The sequence below is a fragment of the Tupaia chinensis genome, unplaced genomic scaffold, assembly GCF_000334495.1.
Source record: "Tupaia chinensis unplaced genomic scaffold, TupChi_1.0 Scaffold000674_1, whole genome shotgun sequence".
NCBI classification, from domain to species: domain Eukaryota; kingdom Metazoa; phylum Chordata; class Mammalia; order Scandentia; family Tupaiidae; genus Tupaia; species Tupaia belangeri.
In genome coordinates this window covers 1,026,586-1,050,448 of record NW_006160197.1, presented here as the reverse complement: position 1 = coordinate 1,050,448, position 23,863 = coordinate 1,026,586, and the positions used below count along the sequence as shown (strand labels likewise).

The 23,863-nt window shown below is 38.1% G+C and overlaps 1 protein-coding gene, 1 non-coding gene and 1 pseudogene across 6 annotated transcripts in view; 2 read left to right on the top strand and 1 right to left on the bottom strand.

The window, feature by feature from the left end:
* COBLL1 (cordon-bleu WH2 repeat protein like 1) overlaps nucleotides 1-23,863 on the bottom strand; it is a 181,945-nt gene that overhangs the window by 144,684 nt on the left and 13,398 nt on the right. The window lies entirely within an intron of this gene.
* LOC114009993 (small nucleolar RNA SNORD55/SNORD39) lies at nucleotides 11,413-11,490 on the top strand. The gene has a single exon (XR_003551387.1). It is a non-coding gene; the product is annotated as a small nucleolar RNA SNORD55/SNORD39 (small nucleolar RNA).
* Nucleotides 11,420-12,221, top strand: LOC102473631 (40S ribosomal protein S8 pseudogene; annotated as a pseudogene).

Genomic DNA, 23,863 nt, shown 5'->3' with positions numbered 1-23,863 from the left:
TAGAGAAGGCCCTGAAAAGCAAATAGCATATTGACGAACTCAAAATGTACGATTTCTTGAAACTTTTAAATTATTTCAGTATACTCCAAAATTACTTTTAAAGGAAATATGCAACTTAAAAAAAAAAAAAATGCCAGAGGATGTGGGTACCCTCCAGAGAGAGAGAGAGGAAGAAAGTACCATCCAATAGGGTGCAATCACTACCATCCCTTCTCCTCCATTTCTCTATGCACACTTCTAGTATATTTTTCAAGTTGTAGGGGCTGAGATTTGAACCATGATCAGTCATGTAGAATCTGGCTCCCTTAACCACTAGGCCACTTGGCCAATCCAGAAATTTTCATCAGGCTGAAAATTTTTGATTCTCCAATATGTAGTGAGTGATAGCAAATATAAGAAATAAAAGCCTATCAGACCCAGGGGACAGCACTGACATTTTGGTCCAAAGCACATGCCACATGAATGGTGGCTTCTCTGGATACAGTGCCTCCTGTTGGGAAATGCTATGACATTCCCAACACTACCAGCAATATATTCCAGTCGAAAATTACTTAACCTGAATCTGTGCTGCCAGATCCAACTTTTCCACATTCAGGGATTTAAGAATAAGCTAAAACCATCACGAGGGAGAAATGAGAAAAATTCAGAGTGTGAAATATTTTGTAGCACAACTATCTTAGTTTCTTCAAAAAGTCAGCCATGATGGACAGTACTTGAGGTTTATAGGATATAACCAGATGTAAAGTCCCAGATTACATCCTCATTAGGAAAAAATACTTGTAATGTTTTGGGAACAAATGAGCCAATGGAAGTATGGGCTGGGATGGACTTAACACATGGTTAAACTAATCAACCTGAAAAGATGAAGTGTATTGACAGAAAAAAATCAGTTGATAAATCAGCAAGACCAAAACAGAATGGTATCTGATAAAGACAAATTCATATTGAAGGTCTGGCCCCAAAGACTAGTGGTTAAGGGAGCCAGATCGCACATGGCCAACACCCCAGGCTTGACAGCTTGAAAAATACAAGTGTGTGTGCATGTATGCCTCAAGTCTCAACACAATAGCAAAATGGAGGAGAAGGGATTGCTGTGTGACCACATCCCATTGGGGAGTGCTTTGTCTTTCTCCCTCTGGTAAGTACACATGCCATCTGGCAACTTAAAAAATGCATGTGGAAATGACCAGATCTATACATGTTTACGTGTGGATTGAAATCATCTCTGGATAAGAAAATGCAGCTTCATGTTAATGCTGCTTAGTAATATATCTTAACTTTCTACAAAAGATACATGTCGTTTTATTATTTTATTTTGGAGAGGTTTTTTACTATAGGGTATGTGTAGTTGCCAGAAAGACAGAGAGAGACAGTTAGACAGAAAACGAGCAATCACCCCCGGGGGGATGGCCATACCACAATCCCTTTTCCTCCATCCTCCTCTTGGGATCTTGGGCACACACACACATAGTGTGCGTTTAAGCCACTGGGTCTGGGACTCAAATGGTGGTCAACTACATGGGAGTCCAGAGATGTAGCCATTACGCCATCTGCTGATCCCGTATATGTTGTTTTCAATAAAGTATTATTAATATAAACTTATTATAATTAATAAAAACCTATCTAGGCAACCAAGGTCTTAGAATACTCAATGGTGCATAATAATAAACATTTTGGCTGTCCAGAAAAAAAGCAATGGGAAAGCATTTAGTTAATAAAGTTGTCTCATGGAAAAAAATTATTGAAACCACATCACATCTGGTATTTCCCATGAAACTTCTAAAAGTCAATGCTAACGAAAGGAGAAAAATGGGGCATTACTTCTACGAACTTTGTTGATATCATCAATTACAGTTAAAATGTCAATGTGGCTTAAAGTCCTTTTGCATGCAGGCATTAAGGCAATGCTAGACTTCCCTTCTGGCTGGAATCCGCCAGGCAGGTAGGAAAGGGAGTGATAAAGGGTAAGGCAGAGGAAAAGATGGAGGTGTAAGCTTCTACCCTTAAACTTTAACCCAAAATACCATCTGCCACCAAGATGACTACCAGTAGTAACCTGGGATTAGCTACTGCAATGCTAAAGAACTCCTAGGAGGGAACCAGCAGTTAGCGTGATGGCTGTGTCGCTGGACTCCCATGTAGTCGACCGCAGTTCATGTCCCGGACCCGGTGGCTTAAAACTCAAGCCGGGTGCGTGTGCATGCGTGCCCAAGATCCCGAGAGAAGAATGGAGGAGAAGGGACTGCGGTGTGACCATCCCCCCTGGGGGGTGATTTCTCATTTTCTGTCTCTATGTCTCTCTCTGTCTGGCGAGCGCACGCGCCCTATAGCGAAAAAAATCTCTCCAAAAAAAGGAAAAAAAAAAAAGAACTCCTAGGAGAGTTAAGGGATATTGTGATCAAAGTTCAGGGAATCTTTCATGCACATAAGATGATTTAAGTCTTCATAAGTTTTGCAAATCATTCCTGCAGAAAACAAATTTGCATGCAGTGCAAAGTAAGTATCAAGATAGCTCACATTTTGCATAATTTCTAGGTTTAATAGGCTGGCATAACATCTCAGTTTATTGGCTCTCAGCTCTAAATATACCCTTCAATGTATACCCTGTGATTAACAACTGAATTCCTTTTTGTTAAGAATTATTTTAAATGAATTTATTTATTTATTTATGTATTTATTTATTTATTTATTTTTGGAGAGGTTTTTGCTATAGGGTGCATGCGCTCACCAGAAAGACAGAGAGATAGAAAGCGAGAAATCACCCCCCCAGGGGGGATGGCTATGCCGCACTCCCTTCTCCTCCATTCTCCTCTCAGGATCTTGGGCACACACACACATGCCCCCGGCGTGAGTTTAAGCCACCGGGCCCAGGACTCGAACTGCGGTCGGATACATGGGAGTTCAGCAACATGGCCTTACTCCAACTACTGGTCCCTATTTATTCATTTATTTTTAATTTGACCAGAGAGAGAGACAGACACAGAAAGAGAGAAAGGGAAAGTGAGAAAGCAAGCCACGAGGTCCAGGACTCAAATCGTGGTCAGCCATGTGGGAGTGTCCAGCATCTTGACCCTATTTACTTATTTTTTTTAATTTGACCAGAGACGAAGCAAGAAAGAAGAAGAGTGAGAAAGTTGCCAGCTCCAGGATTCAAACCACATTCGGCCATGTGGGAGTCCCACATCCTTAACCACTACACTACCTGCTGATCCCCAAGTAAATTCTTTTAAAAAAAATTATATACATACATGTATATATATTTATATAAACACACATATATACATATAAATACATGTATGCACACATATATATGTATATATACATATACATACATTATATATGTGTATGTGTGTATAAATAAAATTTGGGGTACTTTGTTCTTGCATCTACATGCACCTGGCTTGTTTTTCAAACTGCAAAGTCCAGAACTCAAACTATACAGCCGTCCACGTGGGATGCAGCTACCTTGAACACAACTCCACTGGCTGGCTCTTAAATATTGCTTCTTTAAAGTAAGAATAATGTTGAGCTTTCTTCTACAGGGCACTGAAGTGACACTACAGAAGAAGGGAGCTCTGGAATTTCCTGCCTGACCTGGCCAGAGGCAATGGGGTGAGTGGTGGACATGATAGAGTATGAAAAGAGCTGGTAGAATCTGCCCCAGCCCTGGGCACAGAATACAGTCTCTCTGTGGTCCTGCAGCCTATGTTTAGAAACAACCTTTGTGTTTCATTCTTGACAGGAATCAGAGCCCTAGTACAGACTGAAAGCTCTAAAGGCCTTTCACCTGTGCTGGTATCTGGCCTCCCCTGTCAAGGGCCCTTAAGGCCTACACACAGCTATCTGTGGCCTGGAAAGATATGTGCCAGGCAGTAGTTCCTTCTACAAACCTTCCCATCCCTACCATCCAATGCACTGGAGAAAACCTCTGCCCCCATCCGGCCTTCAGACTGCCACCACAAGTTTATGCCACCAATTGTTGATGCCCTTCTCCCCACCTGCACTGCAGAAGGCTGGCTGGGTGCTTAAGAACTCCAAATCAGCTTCAGCCTGGCCAAACCAGGTGTCTCTACTCTTGAAACCTTGCAAGTTGGTTCTTCTTTGGTTACTCAGCCTCAGCTTTAGGGTACCACAGAATGTTTCCATATATATATTATATTCTTTTTCCATAGTTAATAAATTAATGTTTGTATTAATTACTGTATTAATTATGGTGAATAATTATTTTAAATTCATTTTACATTAATTTCCTATTAATTAAGTATAAAATTAATCCTTTATATTAAACTTCCTTTTAATCTACTATGGTTGAGTTTTAGTTTAAACTCATTGGTAATTAATCCAATCGGATGTTTCTAAGGGAACCATGTGGACTTTCCAAAACAGTTCTCTCAAAATAATTCATTACATCATCCAATGGACCTTGCTTGAAAAGCTCACAGTCAACATGCATATGTTCAGGAATAGGCCATAGGAAATCTGTAAGAAGCTAAAGTAGAAATCTGAGGTACTTTAATACGAAGAGTTTTCATTTTTTTGGAGTGCCAGTAGTCAACACTGGTGAATGATGCAATGGGATCTGGCACACACCCTTCCCTTGACTTCAGTAAACACATACTATTCATAAACCAAACTAGAACGTTCTAAAAATTTGGTTTGCTATAAGCAGTCCACTAAGTACTACCATCTAGTATTCTTATTTGCTCCCTGTGAGGAGAACGACAGTACATAGCTTCCCAGCTCTGATTAATGAGCCCTTACAGTCTTATTAGAGAAGAAATACACCATTTTTGACTTGAGCAGTTGCAATTGACTATGTAACATCAGAATATTTGTGACAATTTTTCTTTTTTTTTTTTTTTTGAAGTGAGATTTTTGCTATAGGATGTGCACAGTTACTGGAAAGACAGAGAGAGACAGAAAGTGAGAAATCACTGCCCCACCCCATCCCCCAAGGGGGGCTCTCTCCCTGCAACCCCTTCCCCTCCAGTCTCCTCTTGGGATTTTGGGCATGTACGCACACAAGCTTGGTGTAAATTTCAAACCACTGAGTCCGGGACTCGAACAGCAGTCAGCCATGTGAGAGTGCAGCAACAAAACCATTACACCATCTGCTGGTCCCAGACACTTTTTCTTAAGAAAGAAAAGTCATGAGATTTATCTGAACCACTAGGTCTGAGTTAGTAAAGAGAGCTTCTGCTGACAGCCATAGCAAAGTGCAAAGGACAATGGGGAATAACTATTTAAAAATTAAATTTTTAAACAATTTTATATAACAAAGTTCAGTTTTTCAGGGCACAGTATAACTTTAATTAGACTTGGTAAGTACTTTAACTCATTAGAAAATACTACACTATTGTTTTTCTTTTAAAAGTTTAAAGTTTTATTTTAAATAACAAAAAAGTGCACAGTATTTTACAATCTTTTCTATATCACTGCATTTGAAAGACACATCACTAAGTAAAAATGAAGTTGTTTCAACCAGAAATAGCTGATTTGTTGTCCCCCACACATAGCTTTAAAAAGAAAGGACAATGTTTCTTTTTATTGCCAAACAATGTGGTACTTTCTACAACACTTACTAGATGCAATGCACAAATCTCAGATTTCTATAATTATCAGACTGTCTTCCCTCCAAAATAATAATAAAGTAGCTGACATATTCCCATTTTTGTCTAAACAGTTTGTTGACTCAGAGGATAAAATCAATCATTTAAATTAGATATGAATAAAAATTATACTTCATAAAATTTAAGGACCTTCAACAATCCATTTCAACATTTCTGTAGAAATTATAGCTGAAAGATATCTGCAGTTTTAATATTTTAATATTCTGATAGTCATATTATAAAATATAGAGAGATAGAGTACATTTTTAAACATGTAAATTTCATTTGTAGTCTCACATGAATCTATCAGAATATCAAAATATATAAACTGCATTTTGAAAATATTTAACTACAAAGGAAATAAAGATATAAATATTGTCAACTATGATTCATTCTTTTTCTATATTATTAGTATATGTAATTCAATGTCCCTAGAGTGTGAAATTCCTGTTTCTGATTTTATTATGCAAATTGCTATTTCTCATCTGTAAAATCAGATTTGTGGTCTTAAATTATATAGGATAAATTGCCTGTGCTAAATTTAAAAATAACTCAAAGTACATCATTGTTTTTTTGAAAACTAATAGCAAAGTCTCAGATGACTAACAATTCAGAAACATTAGATATTTAACCTAAGCAACTATCATTTAGTGTATTCTAAATTTAGGGGTAAGAAATATAAATAGTGACAAAACAAAACTTGTGATTCTTTCATTTAGAAATCTGTCACTTACCAATTCAAGACAGAGGTATATTTACATATCTATAACAGAAGAGAACATAGCATATTCCTGGGATTGCTACATAGCACTTTTTTTTTAACTTGCCAAAAGGTGTGCATGCTCCCCAGAGACACAGAGGGAGAGGGAGAAGGAGAAAGCATTCTTCAATGAGGCATGGTTATGACACAGTCTCTTCATTTCTCCATCATGTTGGGATTTAAGGCGTGTACACACACTTACCCAGCATGTTTCCAAAACCACGAGGCCTGAGACTCCAACCATATAGTAGGCCATGTGGGATCTGGCTCCCTTAACCATCAGGCAACAGAGCTGGCCCATATAGGTACTTTAATGTTACAAACAAATACCACTGTTGCAAGTATGTAAATCAATCATTTAAGTGACTATAATATGCATTTTTAATAAACACACCACAAAGTTATTTTTGAAACATATTAACATCTTTCTAATATTATGAGTTGCCCTGATGACATACACTATTTCGAATATAAGAAGCTTAGATACTTACACATACACTCAAAGGTGTATGCAATATATATATTTACATAATAATTAATATCATATAACTACAGGATCATAGAAAAAGTCATAGTACATTTTTGAAAAGAAAACCACATCACGACCTTGCCAATGACCTAATAAAATTTGGTAGAGGCACACAAGTATTACCTAAGAAATAAAGGTCAGTTAAGAATACCTGAGTGCATGTTTTACAGACAAACTTGTGATCATAGTGTATATAGCTTTTTTTTTTTCTTTTCTTTTTTTTTTAGGTCTTTGCCATAGGGTGTGTGTGTTTACTGGAGAGAGACAAAGACAAACGGTGGGAGAGAGTGATAAATCATCCCTCAGGGGGACGGGCACACCACAGTCCTTTCTCCTCTATTTCCTCCTGGAATCTGGGGCATGCACGTACATACACACCCCGAGTGATTTTCAAGCCATCAGTTCCAGCACTGGAGTAGCGGTCGGCCATGTGAGAGTTCAGCACCTTAACAACACGCCACCTCCTGGCCCCTATTTAGAATTTTTTCATATCACTATTCTACAAAAACATTTTAATAGATTCAAATTACAAATAGTTGGCCTACTATGTGCTTGGTATTTTTGTGATTTATGTAGTGAAGTAGGAAAAGCATACATTAACCCTGTTCTTCTAATACTGTATAACCTGGGGCAGCAGTTAGTGTGGTGGTTAGGGATGCTGGACTCTCACATGGCCAACTACGGTTCAAGTGTTAGACCTGGCGGCTTGCTTTCCCTCTCCTCCCCTTCTCTAGTCAAAGTAAAAAATAAGTAAATAAAGATAAATAAAATAATTCTTTTTTAAAAAGATTGTATAATCTACTTAGTTCATGACTGTTACATATAAATTTATAATCTGGAATAACACATTAAAGATAAGTTTTATTTACACATTTAAAAATTCCATAAGATAGTCAACTATATCAAAAGAGAAATAATTTTGTCTTTGCTGTATTTTTCCCTATAAACATGACATAACCAGGTAAAATTCATTTACGCAAACTCAAATATTTAAGGCCTGATTACCTCACCAAAGATTTCGCCATCAATTTATTTACATAATAAACTTTTCTAGTATATATAAGAACCAATATTCAACCTAAAAATTTTCAAAAACTGACTGTCCCAGAATTAGATTTTAGAAAGTGACATATATTTCCTTTTCTTTTAAAGAGAGACTTTTGTTATAGTGTGTGCTCGCTGGAAAGACAGAGAGACAGAAAGCAAGAAATCACCCCCCAGAGGGGATGGCATCACCACAATCCCTTCTCCCCTGTTCTGCTGTTGGGATTTTGGCCACGCACGCACACACGACTGGCGTTGAGTGTCCAGCCTCCGGATCCAGGACTTGAACTGTGGTCGACCATGTGGGAGTACAGTGATAGAACCATTACACCATCCGCTAGTCCCTAGAAATGACATATATTTCTAATACCTATGCTCCAATACCTATCTTTACTGTATTGAGTTGCTACTTTAACTAGTTTTTTACCCCAGCTAATAGGACAGTAAACTAAAGAAAATCCACGCTGTCGTATGACATTTTTGTTTAATCAACAACAAGGATTTTATGGTCAGCATATAACTTAACCACTGGATAAACCACCATGTAGCCTTGAAAGTCATTGGAGGGGTAAACAAATGATACAGTTATAAAGTGAAACTCAGTGCTAGAAAAGCTTATCATGAGGAAAGTGTTATCTTTACCCATAGTTGCTTAGTTTGGCTAAAGAGATAGAAACAGCATTATCCCTATATTATGTAACCAAGGCCATCATCCAAATGGAACTTCAGGCTGTAGGGTGGTGGTGATTCTCTTTGCCTGACTGCAGAGTTGGGGCCCTTCAGGCATCAACAAAAAGTAAAAAGGCATGAGCTAATTATCTAATGAAAACATCTCCTTCCCCTTGAAATAAGAAAGGGACAACAAAGTAGCAAAGTAAACACAGGACTTCCAATTCCAACTCCAATGTTTACTCTCCAACATTACAACTGATCTTACTGGGCTGCTGGAACTCCTCAAGGAGTTTAGAAGAAAACTAGCTCGTGTTCAGGCTGGAAAATTCAGTAATACCTTTTTTTAAATATGATCACATGATTATTTTGAGTCATTTTATGGAAAAGTGAAAGAGTAAAGGGAATAGGAAAAAGATTTTAGAGTCCTACCTATCATGTATTTTGCTACACACAAAATGTGTTTCAATCCCCATTTTACAGGCAAGGGGACAGAGGGGGGTCAGGTTTCTTTTAAAATGTATTTCTCTTGCAAGCAAAACAAAGGAAGAGACACAGCATCCCCAACAAGGTTCTGATGCCACAATCTACCCCAAGGCAACCCTAGGTCATGGGCACACATGTGCCCAGCACACTCAGAGAGATCTCTGAACACAAACCCAGAATTTTCCCACGTGGGTCAGTCTTTTAGACTGTCACGTTTAACTGCTGCGCTGCTGTCCAGTCTCCTCTCGGAGGATTTAAGTAACTTGCCCAAGGTCACTCAATAAGAAAATCATATAATATATCCTTGGTGAGGGCCCACATGTGTGTGATAAAGTCGAAACAGGCAGAAAGAATGCTACTTCTAAAAAAAGTTTTGAAAACTAATCTGTAAAAAAGATCTTTCACATGATATACACTAAAATCATATATAATTTGAATAGATGATCATAGTAATAAGGTAACAAAATGAATTACCTTAGAAAAGTTGCCTCATCTCTCATTGTCTCAGATTTTATTTTTCCTCCTGATATATAGATGTAAATATAGTTGTATCTCTCATACAAGGGTTTTATGAGAAAGTGCTATCATACACTTAATATACTTAACCTAAGACTTAGCATCTAATAAGATCTTAATAAATGTTGGCCAATTTTTATATTCTTCTTACTTATGAAAACACAACATCTTTACTCTCTGCTGGGTCATCAATTGGATACTCTCTGAGGAAGGCATGGGGACTGTCTCATCCCCTGTCCTGATAAAAAATAGTACATAGGTAAGTACTCAGAGATATTAATTTAATAAAGAAATCATCTACGAATTTTCTATTCACATTTAGCTCAATGTATGCATATTGATGGAGAGTAAAATTAAAATCCTTATCATTTTTATCAACAAAAACAAGGTATCCCTTTTTCTGATCTTTCCATTTTCCCATGATAATACCTTGGTTCAAATGTTTTCTTTCTTTCTTTTTTTTTTTTTGGAGAGATTCTTGCTATAGGGCGCGTGTGCTCGCCTGAGAGAGAGACAAAGACAGAAAGCGAGAAATCAGCCCCCAGGGGGGATGGCCACGCCGCAATCCCTTCTCCTCCATTCTCCTCTCGGGATCTTGGGCACGCATGCACATGGGGCCCGGCGTGAGTAAGCCACTGGGTCCGGGACCCGAACTGCGGTCAACTACATGGGAATCCCGCAACATAGCCATTATGCCAACTGCTGGTCCCTGGTTCAAATGTTTTCTGAAGACATGAGTTCCTTCATAGGAAGTCCTGCTTTGTTACAGAGAATAGAAAGGGCAGAATTTCTATATATCATGTAAAGAAAACCAGGAAGACATGTATGTAAAAAATACATCAAATCATTTTTTTTCCCTCCACCTGAAAATAAATTACCTCCCAACTCTAAAAAAAAAGGTGTAAGTTTTCGTTGTCCTCTGAAACAATGAACCACCCTCCAATAAGCTTTCTTATTTATCTGTTCTCTAATTATGCCACAAAGAAGAGCCAAAATAAATTTTTTGTGAATTAATCATACTTGTTATAAATATCTCTGAATATGTATATTTTTAGTCTCTTTGATTTATTATTCAATATGATAGGTTAATTTATTTGCTGAGATCTTAAGTATATATAAGCTAATAAACTAGTCTCAAGATGAGAACACACATCCACAAAAATCATTTTCTCTGAGAGCTGAATCTTGAAGGTGCACTTAATTTTGATCCTTTCAGAGGGAAAATGGAAACAGAAATGCCACATAAGCAAAATGAGAGAGGAGAACACAGCAACTAATAATAGAGACTCTGCAATCTAACAGACCTAACACGGAAACACCTACCGTCTCTCCTACTCAGGCTCAGTTAAGGGAATAAGTCCGTTTTAAGAGGCATACAGAGGAACACTTACTGAGAGGGTGAGGTGAGCTAGTGCCTGTGAACATGCTGCCCCAGGACTTGACAGTAAAATACAAGGGTTATGATTTATTTTCAAAGCATCACGATAATCAGTTAAAGGTCCATAAGGATTGTTCCTCTCCAACCCATTCCTTTTCATATACCTTCAAGCACTCACCCAGATTCCTCTACCTGACAAATATAGGAGGAAGAAAAGAAAGCACTTGAAGAAACAAACTGTTGGGTCACTGGGAAAGTCATGACACATTTTTGCATAGAACAACACAGAAAAGTACGTCACGACTTTCCCGACAACCTAATATCTGAAAAACACAAACTTCTCACTGCACCCTCCTCTGCATCCTTCTTCCTTTGCTTCTTTGCAAGCAAGACTGCTTAGACCATCAAAATCTTACTATAACGTGGTGATGACACCTTGGTCATGCTGCAGACTGCCGAGTCGCCTTGCGGAAGCCAACCTTGGAGAGCTGAGCGTGCGGCCCACCAGCAGCGGGCGTCTGGACCTGGTGGCGAGCCGCCCGCGCCAAGTCGCAGTGGCTCAGGCTTCCCACCCCGCTCCCACACACAGGTATCTTGCGGCGCATAAGCGCCGCAAGAAGAGAAAGCCCTACCATAAGAAGTGGAAGTATGAGCTGGGACGCCGCGCTGCCAACACTAAGACTGGCCCTGGCGGCAGACACACACTCCATGCGGGGAGGTAACAAGAAATACCGCGCCCTGAGGCTGGACGGCGGGAACTTTTCTTGGGGCTCAGAGCGTTGTACAGGCAAAACAAGGTTCATCGATGTTGTCTACAATGCATCCAATAACGAGCTAGTGCGCACCAAGACCTTGGTGAAGAACTGCATCGTGCTCATTGACAGCACACCGTACCGACAGTGGTAGAGTCCCACTATGCACTGCCCCTGGGCCGCAAGAAGGGGGCCAAGCTGACTCCTGAGGAGGAAGAGATTTTAAATAAAGCGATCGAAGAAAATTCAGAAGAAATACGATGAAAGGAAAAAGAATGCCAAAATCAGCAGTCTCCTGTAGGAGCAGTTCCAGCAGGGCAAGCTGCTCGCCTGCATTGCATCCAGACCAGGCCAGTGAGCCGCGCCAATGGCTACGTGTTAGAGGGCAAGGAGCTGAAGTTCTACCTGAGGAAAATCAAAGCCCAGAAAGACAAATAAACCTTCCTATCTTCGCTCTGTAATAAAGGTGTTTATTGTTCAGAAAAAAAAAAATCTTACTATAAACAAAGTAAGTATTTAAAACCACTTATGGACCAAAAGATGTGAACAAGTGCTACAATGGGCAAAAGCATGAGTCAAACTTGAGTGTAACAAGCTGTTAATTCTGTGGTTCAGCTTCTGTGGTGCAATTGGTTATGTGCCAGACTGCAGTGCTGAAAGCCACATGGCCTGCCAAGGTTTGGATCTCTGGCCCAGTAGAGCTAAAATATGTCGGGTGTGTTAGGTGTATATGTGTGTGCTCAGAACCCAGAACTCATGACAGGGATCATAGCAGGATCGAACTCTGTTGAGGGCTTGCTTTCTCTCAGTCTCTTGCTCATGTTCACATTCTCTATAGTGGATTAAAAAAAATGTTTTTAAGTAGTTTAAAATTTTATTGAAAAACAAGTTTATAAACAAAACACAAAGAGAAGACACACAGAGAGAAGCAAAGTACCATAAAAACAAAAAACGAAAAATATCTGGCTTAAGGATCTGTGAAAGCTTCAAAGAGAAGGTGGAATGTGGAACAGGGCATTGAAAAATGTGTGGATTCCTCTGGGCAGTGAATTGAGCTGGTAGAATTCCACGCTGAAGAGACTGGAGGGAAAGGCAAGGAGGTGTGAAACTCCCCACTATTTGGGAGGAGCTGCAGTCAGGCCCATATTCTGAAAAGAATATGGTGGGAAGAGATTATGAGTGAAGAGTCCAGGAAAAAATATTAGGACCTAGCATGCAGGCATTCTTGATTTCCAACGCAGAATTTGACCATTACTGTATAGACAGCAAAGGCTTTGTGGAAAGGGATGCAATGTTTGACATTAATTGGCCTGTGGTTTGAAAATATCCTATTAGGTATTATTTCTTAATAAAAGAAATTTTTTTTGGGGGGGAGAGGTATTTTTTTCTTTTTTTTTTTTTCTTTCTGCTATAGGGCACATGCGCTTGCCAGACAGAGAGACAGAAAGCGAGAAATCACCCCCCTGGGGGATGGCCACGCCGCAATCTCTTCTCCTCCATTCTCCTCATGGGATCTTGGGCACGCACACACACACGCCCGGCGTTGAGTTTTAAGCCACCGGGTCTGGGATGTGAACCACGGTTGACTACATGGGAGTCCAGCAACATAACATAGCCATTATACTAACTGCTGGTCCTTTAATAAAAATTTGTTTAAAACCTAGTGATAAAGTAGCTTATCAAGGTATCAAAATATCTCAGGCCTAAACTAGACAACTAAGAAGTGAAAATTTAGGGACCAGCAGTTAGCGTAATGGCTATGTCGCTGGACTCCCATGTAGTCAACCGTGGTTCACATCCCAGACCCGGTGGCTTAAAACTCACGCCGGGCACGTGTGCGTGCATGCCCAAGATCCCAAGAGGAGAAGGGACTGTGGCGTGGTCACTCCCCCTGGGGGGTGATTTCTCACTTTCTATCTCTCTGTCTCTCTCCATCTGGCGAGCGCACACGCCCTATAGCAAAAACCTCTCAAAAAAAATAAAAAGTGAAAATTTAAAAGGATATTATGAGGAGCCACCAAATTGAGCAAACTATAATTCTTACAACATAAAAACATATTTCTTTCCTTCAGGATAAAGCTGGGAAGGGCTGAGACAAGAAGAACTAACTAATGTGTGTAACCAGTAGTCAAAATGACCCCCAGAGTTTCTAAGCGTAGGTTCAGTACTAGTTATAAAGAGTGTCTATTCTATAATAAAGCAGTATTATAGGATGGATGGAAAACAATAGCCAAGGGCTCAAGGGCACTGTGGTTTGTGTAAGAGTCAAGGTCGGGAATCTCTTCCCTTTCTAGTTTGGCAACTCCTATTACATTCTCCACCTCCACTGTAAAACCCTGGAGCCTCAGGCAGAACTAATCAAGGAGTGAGTTCTACTGAATTTTCTACATACCCCTCTAAGGGTAGGATCTCCTTACCCTTCAAGGTTAGCTGAAGAGTTCAGCAATTCTAGGAAGACTCAGGGCTCCTACAGCCATCCTTGTGTGCCTTTATTACTACTGGCCTTGCCACAGCTAGTGTCACAACACCTGCCTGTGTCTCCCAACCAGTTATGGACTGCTCATAAGCCACATTTGAGTCTTAATCATTTTATGCCCAGTTTCTGGCAGCAAGTAATGTATCTGTACGTTGGATAAATGAACATTTTCCAGTTTTCAGTAACCACTAGGGTTTTATGTATGAGTTTAGTTTGTGTATTAATCTTTACCATTCTTTATTTACTTGCATATGCTTCTTATTTATGATGATAGCTTGTTGGGTTTTGTTTTGTTTTGTTTTTTACCATAGGTGCTTGAGCTCACCAGAGAGAGAGAGAGAGAGAGAGAGAAAGCATCCCTTAGAGGAGATGGTCATGCCACCGTCTCTTCTCCTTTCTCCTCTTAGGATTTTGAGCACATATATGTACTCACTGTGTTTTTTCAAGCCTTAGGGTCTGGAAATCCAATCACACTGTCAGCTAAATGGAATCCAGCTGTCTTAACCATCATGCCACCAGCTGGTTCCAGATTTTTTAACTAGAAAAATATGGCAGAGTGTCTTATGTCATTCAATGTATCAACACAATGCTAATAATGTAATCCTCATATACCCTTAATATGGAATTCAAGGTTCTCAAGAATCAACAGGCCCACTTAAAAGGTACTAACTCTGAGCAAGACTGAAAGTGTTTATCCTTGTCTCGTACCAGAAATTTTGTGCGCTTCTCGGGATCACCAACTATCGAGAACCCATCAAATACTTCTCAGATACTTCCCTTCATTCTCTTTGGCACCATCACTCCAATGTTCATAATGTACACTGCTTTGTCTCTCACTCATTAAAAAGCTCTCTGACAACAATAAGAGCCACTAATATCTACAGTCTCTGCTTAAAATACAAATAATTCTTATAATAGTTCTTATTAAATACATAAAAATAAATCACTCAAAATGCCTCTGCTTTATAAAGGGGTAAAGTGGAATTAGAATGTATATTACTTCAAAACTTGTGCACAATTCTCTTCACCAGTGGTTCTCAGCCTTTCTTAGGAACAGAATCACCTGGGAGCTCATTAAAACATTTCTGGGATCCACCTTCAGACTTAATGATTTAAGTAGGCTTAGAGGGAGTCTGAGAAACTTCATTTCTATCAAGTACCTCTTGATACTAATATTGCTAATCAGAGAGCACACTTGAGAACCCTCTTCACAATATCATAACAAAGTTGCTCAGTTGATAATGTCTGATTAAATCAGTAGACTTTAAGACGGTTTGCTATTAACACTGAGCATGAAGAAAAACTGCCCTAATGGTCAAATTTAGTGTTCTGTGAGAGGTGAGATGCAGGGGAAGAAAAAAGTGCTGGGACATGTTCTTGATTAGAAAAATTCAATACAATAGAAGTGCCAACTCCCTACAAATGTATAAGGATATTGACTGGAACCAATCAATTCTCGTTCCTAATTCTAAGTTCTACTTGGAAAAATGCCTAGCAATGAAGAGAATTTTGAAAAAGGATGTAAACCATTATCTTTTAACCTTACCAGATCATTAAAACATACTATAAAGACCCTAAGAAAATTATTTTGGATTAACAGAAAAGAAAAATTAGTGGACCTGAATGGAAAATTCAGTAACACACACATGAATAAAAATAAATTTAATATATGATAAAGGAACCGTTTCACGCCAGAGGAAGAGTCATTCGTCATGTCAAGGCAATTTTTTTTAAAATTGAAACTTATCTCATGCCCAAACAGAATAAACTTCAGTTTGTTTCTGTCAAATACTTAATCTACCATAAATTTAATATAAAGCAGTATTTAAAAGATTTATAAAATACGAACATTTCTAAGCAAGATAAATAAAAATCAATGGAATTTTATGTAAAATAATCATGAAACAAGAATGCTAAAAATACTTCCATAGACAAAGCTGCGTAAGTGACAAAACTGGGGAAACACTTAGAATATAAGACTCAGAGCATTGGTGGGGCTTATATATTAAGAGCTTTTTACAAAACCAACAAGAGAGAATTCACAAACACAAAAGAGAGGAAGCATATGAACTGAATTAGTAAGAGAAAAGCAATGAAAATTAAATATTAAGAGTTTCTCGTATATCGCAAATGGTCTAAGAAATAAAACTTATAATAATTAGATATTTCCCCTGATCAGACTTCAAAACATCAAGGTTTGATGATGTGGAAAGTGATCTTTTTAAGTCAAACTGAAAGATGAAAAAAGGCAATGAAGACTCAGCGATGTCAGAAAGCACACCAAAATGTCAAATACAGTGAATGTGAAGTAGAGAAGGAAGCAATTATTTGGCAACTTGATATGCTTCTGTTTATTATCCTCAGGCCAGGTTTTCACTGACTTTCATTGAAAGTGCATCCTTCACTTACAAAGCTGGAAGATTTTAAGGTTTCTGTTATTTATTGGAGACAAACACAGAACTAATTTTATCACCTGATTTTTTTTTTAACTTCATAAACTCTAAAAATATTTCTCTATTCAGATCAGTTTTGCACGGAATACAAAATGCTGTTATTTCATAAAATACTGTCAGAACACTGAATTATTCTTGAGAAATCTTTAAAATAGCCTAGTTCTCTGAAATCACAAAATAACAATGCATGGCAAGCAGTCATACCATTCAAACAGCAACCAATTTTAATAAGGCTGCCTGCATTTATTAGAAAACACACCAGTTTAAATGCGAACACACTCTAGCAAGCCAGCCTCTCATGCGAGCACACCTTGTTTCCCCAAGACTCTGAAGGTTCTCACCAGTTTCCAGTCATTTATGACCAATGGTAACCTGGTTGTGAGGCCCCAATTAGGAAAATGTGCATCTGTCTGCCTTATAGTCAACATAATAATCTGCCTTTCTTCAGAAATGGCATTGACAATTTTTAATTAGGTAAGTATCCATGTGGAAATGAATCTGGCCTGACATGAAGACATACCACAAAGCTCAATGAGAAATGATGCTGATGGCATCCCACTCTGCAGACCCAAGAAAATGTGTGTTGCTAATGGAACCAACCTAATAACCTAAAAAGAAAACACATACCTTATCCAAACAGGACACTTTATTTCAAGACATGTTTTATCAACTATCAGTAAGTAGTTCTATTCTCATCTTCCATACTGCTTGTAACGTAAAGGAGCTAGTTCTAATTTACAGACTGGAAATTATGACTCCTAGAAGACCATCCAGTGAGTGGTTCCCAGTCTGTGTCCAAAGAATGGAATCCAAGCTGTGTACATGGGATGCACAAAATAAAATCTATCTTCTTACATAAGAGAGGATTGCCATGTAGACTGAGATAAGGTTTTTCATTAGGAACCATTGCCAGTGATAAAGTCCAGTCAAAGAACATATTTGGTTATTTTCTTTCCTAGAGGAAAAAGGGACAAAGTTTTATAATGTACACATTGTGTGCTCACACTATCGCCACATCTTACCAGGTAGAGCCTTTTCTAATCATTGCCAAGGGCTGCAAAACCTGTTTACAGAGAATCACATTCCATGAATTAATGAGTTACAAAACAGCCTTATTTATTTAAGTATTTGGGAAACAAGGATCCTAAACCCAATACCAACTACTAACTTAGTGAATAGAAACAGAACAAGCAACTCAATCTTGTGAACCTTTCATTTGACTGATGCTAAAAAAAACTTTAGCTACAGACATAATTTTAAAATAAAAATCACAATCAATGTGTTTTATTACTTAGTCAACATTTCATGGCTTTACATATAAGGGTACCCAATTAATCCTACGTAAATGCAATGAGTGGGTTATCCTATATTTTAAGATAAAAAGGCAAAAACAAAAACACACACCGACCCGCAAAGAGGTTGGATATTTTTTTCCAGTCTCATAACTGTTCAGTGATTGAGCCAGAATTGAACCAGTTCTAGAAATGCCACACATATGTCCCTTAGACTATTCCGTGTCTCTCAATTTTTCACTTCTCATAGATGTCACAATTTTAAGGCAACAAAGAAGACTGCTGGAGTCTACTCAGATGAAAAATAACCTCCACTGTTCCCTGTCAAACTATGGCAGCTCTGCTCCGTGCCTGCTGACCTGGGGACCAAAGCCAGCCCCACACATATGTCCCTTAGACTATTCCGTGTCTCTCAATTTTTCACTTCTCATAGATGTCACAATTTTAAGGCAACAAAGAAGACTGCGGGAGGCTACTCAGATGAAAAATAACCTCCACTGTTCCCTGTCAAACTATGGCAGCTCTGCTCCGTGCCTGCTGAGCTGGGGACCAAAGCCAGCCACCTCTTGCTGCCATAGCAATGATTCTCATACCTCCTGGGTTTTGGGTATTCTTTTTTAGGAATTTTCCCTTTGGCACCTCACTAGCTTTTGCAATCCACTGCCCCTGATGAAGGTTATTATCAAGTCTTGCCATTATTAATCCCAGGCTAAGAAGGCAGTTTGGCTACTTGGTTCTGTCAAGAAAAGTCAATGTTAGCTTCTCAGAGTCCAATGTGAAAAACTTATCTCGGAAAATTCCGACAGGAATAGAAGCAGGGCACATATCATTTATGTGTTTTACATTTGTATAAATTTCCTAAAAGGGTTCAGTAAAACATCTCAGGAACCAGACATATTGGACACACCAAAAAAATTTAAGATTTGGAATTGCACAGTGATTGGCATTTCAGAGATTTGGATTTTTCCTATTTTAAAACAGAGGGACTATTGTTCAAAGATGGGTATTTTTAATAAGATTGAATCATGCTTTCATTCCAGCCAAAGTGATTTTATTCCATAAATATAATTTCCATGTATTGTATCATAATATTTTCAATTCAATTAGTTGCTAGTGCCCAGACCAGTATCTGACGCATAGTTGGCTTTACATAAGCATCTGGTAAATAAATATATATATAGTTATAGATATAGATAGATAAATATATCTATATATACATATCTATCAATGGAATGTTGATTGAATTAGGAATTGTGTTCCTGTTGTTTTAAAAGGTAATATAGCTTTAAACCCCTCTATAGCTTTAAACCCCTCTACAACTAATCCATGTTTGAATCTTGCTTCTCAAATCCATCTCTGTCCACAGGCCCAGATCTTCACCTCTCAAAGGAGCCTGAGAACTGCCAACTCTCTTACCCTCTTTGATGACAGCAAAGATTAATAGCTAAAATTCCTAATGCATGCAGGCTTCTCCAGTACTGCCAGGAGGAGACCAAGTCTGGCCTGCAGACCACACAGGCTGTACCTGAAGATGGGAACCAAGTAGGTAATTACACACACAGACACCTAAATTCCCAACTCATTCAAATAGCAGACTGCTCCTATTTCTTTCAAGAATATCCTTTCATTGGCACGTCTTTTCCCTGATGACGACGTGTCATAAGACCATCCCACATAGATTTCTCTGAAACTTATGGTGGTTTTCACGGTTTCTAACTGGGGTGAAACCCTGGAGCCAGTTTCTTCATTGCTGCAGGCTTTGCAGTCTCAGCTATAGAATAACCCACAACCGAATCTAAAACTCATACTCCTGCACATTTAATGATGCCTCTAGAAATAGCCCAAATAAATGCTCACAGGTAAAAGGTTAAAAAAAATCCTATGCAACTATTTGAAAAAGCATTTTTAAATAAGCTTGAAAGAATTGAAACAACCTACAATATAATCCTTGAGAAAACACAGATCATATATGTAGTTTGAAATCTAAATGCTTATTTAGAAGTCCAGAATGATGTGGGGTTTTTTCTGAGTTGCCAGAGAACATGAGCACACCCCATCAGGTATAGTCACACCATAATCTCTTCTCCATTTCTCTCTCCTCTTAGGATTTTGGATGCACACATGCACACACACCCACTGAGTGGGTTTTCCACGCCACCAGGTGGCTATACCCTTTCAGCCTCCTCCCATCCCAATTGCACATGTCCTACAGTGAAAAACTCAAAGATGAAAAAAGAGAGATTAAAAAAACTCTTAAGTGCAAAGAAACTCTAAGTGCAGAGTCTGTGCATGGATAATTCATTCTATCTAAAATTTTTAATAATAATTATGCATAAAAAGTAGACTTAATTATGTAAAAATATTGAGTGAGTCTCTCTGATATCAAAACTTACCTACAAGAGAAAAACACATATCAAAAATAAGCCTATTTAACTGTCTTTCGGTCTTTTAACTGAATGTTCAGGGTTCATTTTCAGACTATGCCCGCATGCTGCCACCAGAGCTGAAAGACTTACAGACTTAAATGACCTGAGACAAACGCTGCCCAGTGTGGTCCCCTGTACCCGAAGATGTGGTAACAGCCATCATGAAAAATGAAGAAGTCAAGAGTTACAGATTTCTCTTGTTCTTATCAACAACTAAAGTCAGCTTCTACTGATAGATTGATAACTCTGCATTACCACATTTGTGGCAAAGCATAATGTCTATTTTTTGTTTATAAGGGGTGGAGGACTTGATTTTTATCTATGTGTAAAAAACAAAAATCTCTTGGATATATGTATGATTAGAATGGTGTCGCAAGTTCCCACTTCCTCTTCTGAATAATGATGCTCTTATTTATGACTTTACAATAGAAACATAGGGAAAAAGTGATATATGAAAAGGTAAGGTAACTGTCACAATGGTGAAGTGAGGAAACAACCAGCGTTAAAATCACTTTGGTGCACAGTCATAATCTCCGAGGCGGGATTTTTTTCTCTAAAATGGAATATAATTGTCATTAAAATCAGTATACTTCTGTAGTCAGTGTGCCAAAACAAGTTCCCTGCATCTAGCATGGGGACTTTCACTGTGGACTTATGGACCTTCCAGCCAAGCCCATCCTCCACTTCCTGGGAGAGGTAAATGAGATCAGGGCGTTGGGCTGCCCCTCCTTGGTTTCACATTAGTTCAGTAATGATGCCAGCGTTACCACAGGCTGTTTTCTAAGGACTAGAAAATCCTTAAAATTTAACAAACAAAACCCAAATACTTCACACATGCTGGTGGTTATTTGTATACTTCCATTCGTCTTCCACCACAGAGGACACAAGGCTCAGGGAGGGGTCAAAATATCTATGTCAGCAAGTGACAGAGCAGAGATTCAGGTCCAGGTCTTCTGTGTCAAGGCCCATTCTTCACAGCTGCCTGCCAAGTATTATCTGACTTCTGGCTGGACCAGTTTTATTTGAAACCAAAACCAACGTTGATAAATGCCAGGAAACCAAGCACACTAGAGTTCATTTCATCAGACAACTGCAAGGTAGAATGCAGAGTTAAATGGAGAGTACTGGGCTCATTTACAGTGCTTTACGAAAAGCTAAATCACATTATCATTTCTTCACGATTTTTTAATGATGAATTGTGGTTTAGAAGTTTATCTTATTTGAGAGCAATGTAAAAAGGCTAATTTGTTGCCAAAAAACATCCTTGGGGGAAAAATGGTGTAATGGTTCTATCACTGGACTCCCATATGACCAACTGAAGTTCAAGTCCTGGATACAGAGGCTTGAAACTCAAAACTCACACCAGGTGTATCTGTGTGCCTGCTCAAAATTCCTAGGGGAGAATGGAGGAGAAAGGATTGTAGCACGGCCATTCCCCCCACCACCCCCTAGGAGTCATTTCCCACTTTCTACGTGTCTCTGGCGAGTGCACAAACCCTATAGCAAAAATCTCTCTGAAAAAAAATTAAAAAGGACAAACCTAATGATACTGGCCATTTTGTAACCATTTTTAAACGTTAGCAATCAAAAGCACCGGGAAGGAGGAGCATTCACAGATTTTTCCTTCCTAGACATCTACTTCACTATTTAATTTCCTGCATTCATGATAGCTCTAAATTCTCAGTTTCTTCTTTCATGAACTAGAAGAAAAGACCCTTTACCATCTGGTCTTATTCTTCAAACAACTATTGTTCCCATCAAAAGGCTAATGTTTTCTACCAGCAGAAGTTCTGAATCAAAATAGCAAGACTCTTGACAATTTAGATTTCACGGTATTGACACAATTAAGAATTCTTATGCACTAATTAATTACACAACTAATGACCAATTACTTCACGCTCAAACTCTATGTCCTGTTTTATAAATAAAATGTTACACTGCTATCATTATTTAAATAGGCATATTTAGGGTGTAAATAATTGTATAGCCCTTATGTCCTGTTAAGCAATCCTGCCCATGATGGCTGAAGTTTTAGTTTTCTCTAAGATGAAAACATTACTCAGAATTCTTACTTATGCTACTAAAAAAATGCATATTTCTTTCTTAAATATCAATGTAGGTTATAAACTTAAAAGAGAATCTCAAACCCAAGAATAAAACTTTATAATAGAGTGCTGAGAAATTTAGCACAGTCATTTTGGTGGTGTAGCATTTGATGGTATCTTAGCAACAATCCATTGGTTAATGGCTACAAAATGTGAATATTAAATATTCAGTTTAATATTTTACACAATTGAGCTTCTACCACTCCAATCTCTAAGTCATCCACTTATCTGCACATCCGACCCTGACCTCTTGTACAAGTTCACATAAATTTAAATAGTACCTATCCAATAACTCATTATGCGCTAGGTATAGTCAAGAAATTAAATTAAAACCTGCAATTTATACCAGAAAAGAGTCAACAATATAGTCTCTCTCACTCTCCTTTTTAGGGTTTCCTAATAGATTATCATAGACTGAATAAGGAATGCTAAAATGATCACTTAATATCCAAGGGTGGAGTGGGAATAACAAACTCAAATATCTATCAAAAGGGAATTGGTTTTATAAATTATGGTTCATACCTACAGAAAAATAGTATAAATCTAGAAAAAAATAAAGCCTTTTTATATAATGACTTGGAATAATTACTAGAATCCATTGTTAAGTAAAAAAGGAAGGTAAGGGACCAGTAGGTTATGCAGAGGTCAAGGTGGTTGGATCCCACATAACCAACTGAGAAGTCTGAGTCCTGGAATAGGCATCTTGAAAAACACCAGGTGTGCGTGCATGTGCACCAAAATCCTGAGAAGAGAAGGGAGAAGGGACTGTAGAGTGACTATCCTCCTGGGGGGATGATTTTTCATTCTCATTTTTTCTCTCTCTCTGGCAAGTGCATAAGTCCTATAGCAAACTAAAATAAAAACAAAAACAAAAACAAAAATAAAAAGCAAGGTACAAAGCAGGACTAATTGTGTGTGTGTGTGTGTGTGTGTGTGTGTGTAATATAGTGTGTGTGTGTGTGTGTGTATATATATATATATATACTATATATATCATAGTATATATTATATACTACATATTATAGTATATATATTATACTGTATATTATATACTATAATTATATATTATATAGTATATAGTATATAGTATATATATTATATACTATATATAGTATAGTATTTACTATACTATACATAGCATATATATTATACTCACACAATATGTATGATATATATCAATATATAACACTATATATAGATATTGAGATATATATATATATAAAATGATCTGTGGCTGGTTGAAGCTAGGAGTGGGTCACAGAGTCGAGACCCTGCTGGAGATACTGTATGTATATTTCTCTTTAGCTCATAAAATAAAAACTTTTTTTTTTTTGGAGAGGTTTTTTTTGCTATAGGGGCATGTGCACT